Genomic DNA, 7,028 nt, shown 5'->3' on the forward strand with positions numbered 1-7,028 from the left:
CATATTGATCTGAAAAAACAACATACTAAGGAAAACAAGGAGAAGGCACCTGAATGTGCTAAATTCTTGGCCCAGAGAAGGAAGTAAAAAAAAAAAAAAAAAAAAAAAACACTAGGAACAGACTGCCAAGAAATGCAGTCTATCCTCGATGAAAGTTTCTACTTCTAATTCTTTAGTCCAGTCAAATATAAGACTTTAGGAGGAACAAATAAATAATCAGACCTTGGAAACAAATAAAGGCTGAATAATATTCTATTGTGTATATAGTATATTACTCCATAGTAAATATGTTCTTGTAAGAAGACAAACTTGGACCATCTGTTTTGATTAGAAGAACACATTCTACCCCATAGCAAAAGGGGCCTATTAAGTAGGGCAAAGGTCACTCCTGTGACAAGCTATTCTTTGTTATACACAGGTGACCTACAGTGAGGACCTATAACTGGGCATTCTTTTCCCATTTAGCATTAACTGGGAATTCCATGTTTTGTAAAAGAATTATTAATGGCTTACTTCATTAGCCAGGAGCAAACCACACATTTAGTGATGAAATTCGAAGCTGCTGGACCAGATTCAAATGGATGAGGTCACGGATGACTGTGACTCACGTGCTCTTGTGACCTCAAAATGACAGAGAAGCTTAAATGGAAATGCCTTGGTGACAGCTATGCAAAGATAGCTGGGCCTCTGGGGACAGCTCTGTGACCAGGTTTTCCCAATAGAGGTACCGCCTTAAAAAGAAAGGGGAAAAAATCCCCAAAAGGAAATGAACAGTAAGTTGTTTGCTGGACAAAAATAGAAAGGTTGACACCCAAAATAAAACAATGTAAGAAAATTCCAGAGGAAGTCCTTAGCTCCATTTGGCAATTGGAGTGTGGCCTCAAGCAAGCCAATGGAAGCGCTGCAATGACCAGAGGTAATCTGTATGCCTTTCAATAAGGAAGACCGCCCAGGCAAGGGCACAGACTATGATCTTATCCACCTGAGTACTTGAAAGACGCTCTCCCCGGAGCAAACTGCCCCACAGGTTGCTTTCCACAGTCACTCGGAATCAATAAATGCCTGTGGGAGACTGTCTTGGTTATATGTTAGCTGATAGAGAAGAGCTATCTGAAAGTGGGTAGCTCTGTTTCATGGGCTGAACCCCAGACTGAATGAAGAAGAGAGAGCAAGCTGATTACTGGCATTGCATGCATTAAATCATAGCTCTCTGCTCCTCTCTCCTTGGAGCTAAAGTGTGTGTGTGTGTGTGTGTGTGCGCGCGCGCGCGCGCGTGCGCGCATGCGCGTATACACGTGCGCACATGTGTGTATTTAATACTATGCATCACTGAAATAGTTCACTGGGTGTGACTTCCAAGCTGCCAAGAAAGACATCTCCAGACCCCAGCCTCCTCGGGGCATGAAAGCACCCCTGGCCCTGATCCCTAACCCTATCCCGAGCACATGAGATGACAATGCTCTAAGAACACAGGAGATGGGCAATTGATCTTTCTAACAATCTCATTGACACTTCCTTGCTCTATGGATCTGTCACCAAGATCTATCTTGTGACATTAGCCACCTGAACAGTAATTGAAGGTGGGACAGAAACTCTTACTCATCCTCTTCCAGGTCTTTATTTAGATGTCACCTTCTCAAGGAAACCTTCAGGAACTCCCAGGAGGAGTGAGTGAGTTAGGTGGAGCCCCACTCCTCAGTCTCCTCACAGGCCTGCCCTGCAGCAGCTTCTGTGAGGCAGGGACAGCCTGCTCTTAGACCTTGCTCCCTCTGGGCTGATACTCCTTCCAAGTGAACTCAGAAGTTGGTGTCCCCAGCTCAGCCACAGGATGAGTGCAGACTGCTGAGACATGGAGGCTGGCCAGGGGGAGGTGTGACAGAGCAAGTGGCTACAGAACAGAGGACAGGAATCGCTGCCTGCCGTGGATGACTTCATGCTACCCTGGGGCAGGCATCACTTTCATGTTGCTCAACCTTTGGGCACCTTACTTCCCACGTGACTCCAGGTAGTACACAGGAGTCACATCCTGACCAACCAACTCCTCAGTTTCTACGGGTGTGGGAGGAACAATAGTCTACAAGGTTGATACTCAGTTATTTTTCTTTTTTTTTTTTCAAACTAGAGCTTTAGGCTGGTTGATACTGTCAACTTGACAGGACCTAGAGTCACTAGGAGACAAACTTGTGGGCACATCTGTGAGGAAGTTTCTGGATGATCTTAATTGTGTGGGAAGACGCACCTTGAGTGTAAGCAGCACTGCTCCATGTGCTGGGGCCCTGAACTAAATAAAGGAAAATGAGCCAAGCATGGCCACCATTCGTCTTTCTCTGGAAGCGATGTGAATGGCTCAACCTTACACTCCTAATGCCGTGACTTCCCCACCATGGTATGCTGACTCCCAAACTGTGAGTCAAAGCAAACCCTCCTTTCTCTAAATTGTTTTTGGTGGGTATTTTTATCATGGCAATGAGACAAGCAACTAATACAGGATATAAATTACAAGTCACCTCCCTCCAAGAGATACCTGAAGTCATGGAAAGTTCCAAATTATATATACAATGGTATTTCTCTGCATGTTTTTCATAACGCTTACTTCATAAATTAGGCACTGTTAGAGGCTAACAAAACTAGCTAATAATAAAATAGAATTGTGCTAACGATATACAGTAATAAGGATTATGTAAGTGTGGCCCCTGTCTCTCCTGCTCTCCAAATACAATTCCTTATTGTGCTATGAGAATGCTTTGGACTACTGTTGATGGAGGACAACTGACTATGGAAGATGGAGAGGTAGGTGGGGAGGGCACTGTGCATTGTCTGCGAAGCAAGGTTTACATGAATGTTGTCTTGAGTAGGTCCTTACTGTGTGTGTGTGTGTGTGTGTGTGTGTGTGTGTGTGTGTGTGTGTGTGTAATGCATGCATCACTTTATCTGGGAATGAGGGTGCTTTCTAGTCTTTCTAGTCTTATCTGGTTTCCTTCAAGCTCCAAGTGTTCTAAATGCACACCATCTGTTACAGGGTATTATTTGGTGTCCACAGTTGCTAAGAAGCATGTGTATTGACCTGGGACCAGTCACGCTTACTGATGTTTTAAAGGCCAAGGCAGCTATACCAAGGCCACAGAACCTGCCCGTTTTTTTGTCATTCTGTCAATCCTTCCCTCCGACCCTCAGCATCCTGCCATGTTAACTGAGTGGATGTTGAGAAGGTAAAGATTGTTTCTACCTCTCGCAGACTTTGACCTATGTTTATCTGCTGAGTCCTTTCTCTAAGATGTGGGAATTTGACTGTTACCATTATATTAGTGAGGACTATTCAGCTATGGGCGACAATGAGCTGAGAGATGGTGGCTTAAACAAGATTTATTTTTTACACAGAAAGTAAGAATAGTGGGAGGCAGCCTGGACTGATGGAGGGGACCATGAAGTCATCAGGTGCACCTGTTATCTCTCTGGTACACTCAGACCCAAGATAGCTGCAGGCTCAGCAGGTGCCATGCTCACATTGCTAACGTGAGAGAGGAAGGGAAATGATGTTTCTTACTTTTAGAGTACTCTTGATGTCTTCTGGAACATTCTGTTTACACCTACCTCATTGGTCAGAACTTGACCAGATGATCATATCCAACTAACCAGAGATAGGGATGTGTGATCCTTCAGCTAAGCACAGCCCTATTTCTAGCAACACTGGGGCCGTGATCAGAGAAGGAGTGTGGAGCAGATGTCACTGCAGGCAAGGACAGTTCCACCACTGCCACCATTCCCATTGGACACCTGTGTAGTACAGATGACATTCTGACTGAGACAAATTTCCCCTTGTGCCCATGTTGGTAGGCATGGGGGCTGGGTGGTATCTCTTACTCGAGAACAATAGACAGTGGCTGCTGGTACCTCAAGGAACTCTGAAGGAACTCCAGCTTCGGGACCTGGCAGGGACCTTTGCGCTGCATACTTGATCCTGCTGTCTGGAGATTCACCTAAGAGCTCCACCATCAGGCAGAACAGTAGTTTCTGTTTAAAACAAAGTCACTGCAGAAGGGATCCAGCATAGTGCTATGACCTGCCAATTGCTTCCATCCAATTCAACAGGAGACAGGAAAGCCTAGGCATAGGACCCAGGAGGCCCATCCTAGCCCCTGAAGTCCTCTGTGAGAAACAGAGCACCAGCAGGGCCTGGGAAGGTTGCAGAATGCCAGAAGGGACAAGCCCAGGATTGTAAGCTGTTGTGCAAGTGTAGGAAGGGCCCTGGTGCAGGGCAGTGGGTATAGGAACAACTGTTTTGGACAGGGACTTTGGTGTGAAGTCACTGGCTCCATCATGCCAACAGCTGGTGGCAGGCCCATGCCTTAGACCTGTATCCTGGGTCTACTTTCAGAATTGTGCCAACTTGAAGATTGCTTCCATGTTCATCCTATAGAGGTCAAGGGTGCCTGAGAGAGAAGAAGATAAGCAAAGGGAAGGGAAGAGAAGGAGAGGGGAGGAGATGGGACAGGAGAGGAGGGGAGGGGAGAAGAGAGGAGAAAACAGGAAGGGGTGGGACTCCATAGCAAGAAGGAAGCCAACTTTCTCAGAGACCAAGGATCATAAAAACGGGGAAGAGGGAGCTCATTTGGAAAAAAAAAAACAACAACAACAAAAAAACCTTACCAACTTAATAATATAAAACTAGAGGCAGGCAGATCCCTGAGTTTGATGTCAGCCTGGTCTACAAAGTGAGTTCCAGGACAGCCAGGGCTACATAGATAACCCCTGTCTCAAAAACAAAACAAAACAAGACAAAACAAAAAAACAGAAAAATATAAAACTAGACCCCCCCCCCCAGGCCTTAGAGGGGGCATAACATCTGAGTTTATGAAAAGTGCCACTGGGGACACTCACATCTCTCCAATGACTGTTTCACACATTTCTTCTGATTTTAGGCATTGAAGATTTTAAATCACTAACAAAAGATTGAATATAATTAAAAACAAAACAACAACAACCACACACACACAAAAAAAGCCCCAAACCCCTGTTGCTACCAGATTCAATGATACACACATCTGTAATTCCAGCACTCCAGAGATGGGGATCTCAAATTCAAAACCAGCTTGGACTAAATAGTGAGGCCCTGTGAAAAGTGAAAGGAAGGAATGAAGGAACAAAGGAAGGAAGGGGAAAGAATGTAAGAATAAAGGAAGGTAAAAAGCATGCAAGCCAGTGCTCCCAAGTGGCTGTTACGTGCCAGCATTCAACCAACCACAGTTCTTGAAATTAATTGATTTCAAGTGAATCATTGGGAATGTGCTTGCCTAGGACGTAAGTGCTGGACTCCAGGAAGCATAGTAAGCCGTGACTCACAAGATGTGATTTGAGTACTTCTTGGTCAGGTGTTTCAGAGGCAAGTGTCATAGTGTCATACTGAGATGAGGATGTGATTAGTCTCTGCCAAGATTCATATTGATTTTAGGAGGGTGCTTGAGCTTGAGCCCCTCCTGCACTCCAGAGTGCCAAGATTAAGGTCTCTACCACTATGCCCAGCTTCATACTGAAATTTGCCAGCATACTTGTATAGAGATGATAGAGTCCTCAAGACTGTTTGGATAGGTTGGGTGGGGGGGGCTCTACCCTCAGGAAGGCATTAGTGTGATTCACTCAAGATGGCGTGGTTATCTTCAGGACAGATTTCTGTAACAACCCTGTCTCCTATTGTTCTCTTCTCTCACTCAGAACTACTTGGCAGTGTCTCCTGACAAGAGCTGAAGAAGCATGAGGCCCTCACCAGATGTAGTTAGCTGCCCAACCCAAACTCTTCAGCCTCCAGAAGAAGCATGAGCCTAAATGACCATCTGTTGTTTGTGAGTGGCTCGGTGCCAGGCGTTCTTAAGAGCACCAGTCAATTCCCAAGGCTCTGTGTGAGGCATGGAGCCTACACGCCCATGCTCTTGTTCCTCTCGGAAGAGAATAAAGCGGAAGACTTCAAGACGCTTCTTCCTAAATAACCTGCTCTCTCCAGCTCTTGCAAACACAAGGATGGATTTCTCCACTTTGAAGTTCCAGACATCTGAGACAGCAGGGTTTGATTCAAGAGTGTGGAAGCTGCTAGAAAGAGCCACATTTAGGGTCAATTGCCTGAAGGAGAAACAGGCTCCTAGTGTGTGCCATACCTGTGTTCTCATGAGGTGGTCTCTGAGGACTGTCTGGCTTCCCTGAGGTGGATTTGGGGCAGTCTGTGCTATGAGCTGAGGAGCCAGGCCAGAGAAGCATAGGAGAAATGGTTGTCCCCTGCTGGAGAGTCAAGAGTCTGCAGTATTAGTTAAATCCTGTTCCTAAGGGGGGGGAAAAATAAAGGAACATTTGAGTGTGAGGCCATGGTGGGTTGCATGCTTCTGTGGAGACCCCACACTGAAGCACACATGGGCAGCGCCAACCAGACTGAGTGGTTATAAGAAGATAAAACAAGGCCGGGCGTTGGTGGCACACGCCTTTAATCCCAGCACTTGGGAGGCAGAGGCAGGTGGATCTCTGTGAGTTCAAGGCCAGCCTGGTCTACAAAGTGAGTTCCAGGACAGCCTCCAAAGCCACAGAGAAACCCTGTCTCGAAAAAACCAAAAAAAAAAAAAAAAAAAAAAAAAAAAAAGAAGAAGAAAAACAAGGATGTGAACAAGGTTGGTAAGAGGAGGATGCATTGAGGGTATGAGAGCTGGAGGGGAAAATGGGAGCAGCTATGATCACACTTCATTGTGAACATATATGAAAGACATTTTTAACAATAAAGAAAAGGGAAATATCTCTAAAAACATGAGAGTTATGTGCCAATCCAGAGAAGGAACAGGACCACCTACTTTTTTTTTTTGAGACAGGGTATCTCTGTATTGTTTTGGAGACTGTCCTGAAACTCACACTTGTAGACCAGGCTGGCCTCGAACTCACAAAGATCTGCCTGCCCCTACCTCGAGAGTGCTGGGATTAAAGGCATGTGCCAACAACGCCCGGCTGACCACATACTTTTTAAGAAGCAATTCCTAGTGGCCTGGGGACTGTCAAAC

General features: G+C 45.7%; 1 long non-coding RNA gene across 1 annotated transcript; it reads left to right on the forward strand.

Moving 5' to 3' along the window:
- Window positions 1–686: 686 nt before the first annotated feature.
- LOC121138990 lies at window positions 687–6,433 on the forward strand. The gene is made up of 3 exons (XR_005875864.1): window positions 687–916; window positions 3,020–3,209; window positions 5,710–6,433. It is a non-coding gene; the product is annotated as an uncharacterized LOC121138990 (long non-coding RNA).
- The last annotated feature ends 595 nt before the right edge of the window (window positions 6,434–7,028 follow it).

The sequence above is a fragment of the Mesocricetus auratus genome, unplaced genomic scaffold (genome assembly GCF_017639785.1).
Source record: "Mesocricetus auratus isolate SY011 unplaced genomic scaffold, BCM_Maur_2.0 Super-Scaffold_6730, whole genome shotgun sequence".
Lineage (NCBI taxonomy): Eukaryota > Metazoa > Chordata > Mammalia > Rodentia > Cricetidae > Mesocricetus > Mesocricetus auratus.